The 2806-nt window shown below is 40.3% G+C and overlaps 1 pseudogene; it reads right to left on the minus strand.

Moving 5' to 3' along the window:
- Nucleotides 1-1399: 1399 nt before the first annotated feature.
- On the minus strand, nucleotides 1400-2477 carry LOC122645286 (annotated as a pseudogene).
- Between the last annotated feature and the right edge of the window lie 329 nt (nucleotides 2478-2806).

Raw genomic sequence — 2806 nt, forward strand, 5'->3', positions numbered from 1 at the left:
CAGAATATGTGCCCAAATCTCCAAACGCATGAAACATTTCCACTTCCCAGTTTGATGACCTCTTCATAGGAATCGGTTCTTGGATTATAATACCACAACATGCTATTCCCTATAATTAATGTCAATAAGAAGCTTTCCCCTCCACAAGGCAACTGTAGAAAAATAATGAATATAAGGGTAAAAGGAACTTCATAAGACAATAAGAAGCTTTTCCCTCCAAATGGATTTGATGTAGTCCTTGAATTGAGCACCCATATATCTAGAGGTGTCAACTGGCCGGGCTCGATTGGTCTTAGTTGGGCTTAATCGGACATAACTAAGCTTGAAGCCTACATTGTGATCGCCCGATTAGATAATCAGGCTGGGCTTGAACGGGCTCAGTCGGGCTTACACCCATATCTTTGGGCTGTTCTTGTGGATTGCGTAAATAGATTTTCTCTTATTGTCTCTAGCTAGGGATGATCTACCCAAAGTACTTAATTGGATAATGTTGGGATCTTGAATTGGGTTGCCCAAACTTGTTGTGAACTAACAAAATAAGGATCAGATCGATAACAACATGTTCCATGGTTTACTGATGCACTTAGAATCTTGAAAGTACCTTCACTGGTAGCCTAAAAAGTTTGTTGACCATTAAATGTTCATTACTAGAAACAATCCTTTTGCTGCTTGTTCTACAAGTACTTCCTCGTTTACGCTGCTTCTCCATTGTAAATAATCTTTGTGAATGCCATACATGTCTTAAAGAAGAAGAAGAAGACAACTCTAATTTTTGTTGTCATTCATAAATACCTAATCATATGACTTGAATTATCGGTAATTTTGAAATAACATACATCATATTTGGATAAGAATTATATTTTTAATTGAAATTGTGAAAGAAAAAAATATTTTTTGTTATAAAAATATGGGGAAAATTTTTCATACACGGTCGTATCCTCTCACAAAGAATTGGAAAATTCATAAATCCCCACCCATTAATTAATGCCTTGAAACTCTCACCCTCTCACATACACGGTTTATACAGCCATGTATGAAAATTTTTCCCCAAAAAATATTTAAAATATCAAACATATTGAAAGAAAAGGAAGATGAACAAATTAAATAAGGAAAATTATCAGTGTCACCCCTGACATTTGCCTATATTTTAAAGCACACCCACTAACTATCATAATATCAAATCTGATCCAAAAACTAACAGGGTTAGCAGTTTAACAGTTAATTAGTGATATTAACAGATTAGTTTTTATTAAAAGACAAAATTGTCCTTGTTATGACATGAACTGCGGATGTTTTTGTAATTTCACCTCTTCCCCCTTCTCACTCCCGCTCTTCTTTTCTTCTCCGTCTCCGGCTACCATGGCATCCCTCTCCCCTCCAACACTCCTTCTCCTTCTCCCGGAGGAGTTTCCGCCCACCTTATATGTACATTTAAGTACTTCCCAAGCCCTCTATTTTAGCTTTTTCTCTTCAAAATCAAAAGCTACAAACCCGAAACCGAAGAGTACTCGCCGTAATAATCTGGAATACCGGAAGCAGCCCAGAGCCGTTCGTTGAACGCGTCCTGCAACTCGTCAGGTATGAAAGAGGTTCTACAAAGTGGGCAAGTTTTCTGATCATGATCCTTCCAACGATCCAAGCAACACCTGTGAAAGATATGTCGGGCAGTTCATTAACTAGATCTCTTCTTCACCCTCGAACTCATACAAACAAACAGCGCAGCTGTGCGGCGTTTTGCCGTCGCCGCTAGAGATCAAGTCATCGAACTTAACTACCGGTAGGATTTCTAGGATCAGAACGGCAGATACAGGACCTTCTCATTGTTGTTCCACCGACATCTTAGGGCATAGAGATGGTCCCTGTAGAATAATATATCCATGAAAGAATCTGAGGCGAAAGGAGTCCAAGCCTTGTGTCCAAGTCTAGAGAAGGCTATTATTCTATCAATTATGGCTATGGCCACAACGTTGGAGGATTGGGATTGAGAAGCTAAAGAAGAAGGACTTGACGATAACACAACCTTTCTCACACCTGAGCGATTTAAGGAGTTGAGTATATTATTGGAATAATTAACTCTCAAACAATATTGGTGGTCCTCCTCCTCCTCCTCCTCATCCACATCATCAAGAAGTGTGGAGGTGGGTGGAAGGGGCAGTTGGGCCCTGGTGAAAGGGTTGATTAGATAGATACATTTTGAAGGTTTCAGTAGGAGTACCTTTCTCATCCACTATAACCAGCCAACCTGAGAGGATTCAAGACAGTGCATGCTCATAAACTCCTCACTTTGAAGAAGACCCGGCAATGTCGGGCTCAAGAAAATCACCCAGACCTATGAATCGAAATAGCCAGCATATGATTTTTCTGATGAAACCCAGAAAGGAAAGTGTGTGAACAAAGAGCTTTGGAAGGAAGAGCTCTATGTAACCTACTGGGAAACCCATGGAGAAAGACCCCAATAAGAGTAAACGAAACAGAGTAGATTGGGTTCTATACTTGTTACAAAAACTGACAACCGCTGGTGAGGAATGGAGTAGGAGCCGGAGCCGGAGCCGGTGATGGCGAGGGAGGGGAGAGGGGGAAGGAGTGTTGGAGGGGAGAGGGATGCCATGGTAGCAGGCGACGGAGAAGAGAGTGGGAATGAGAGGGGGGGAAGAGGTGAAATTACAAAAACATCCACAATTCATGTCATAACAAGGGCAATTTTGTCTTTTATTAAAAACTAACCTACTAACATCACTAATTAACGGTTAAAATGCTAACCCCGTTAGTTTTTGAACCAGATTTGATATTATGGTAATTAATGGAT

Source organism: Telopea speciosissima, chromosome 11 (genome assembly GCF_018873765.1).
Source record: "Telopea speciosissima isolate NSW1024214 ecotype Mountain lineage chromosome 11, Tspe_v1, whole genome shotgun sequence".
NCBI lineage: Eukaryota > Viridiplantae > Streptophyta > Magnoliopsida > Proteales > Proteaceae > Telopea > Telopea speciosissima.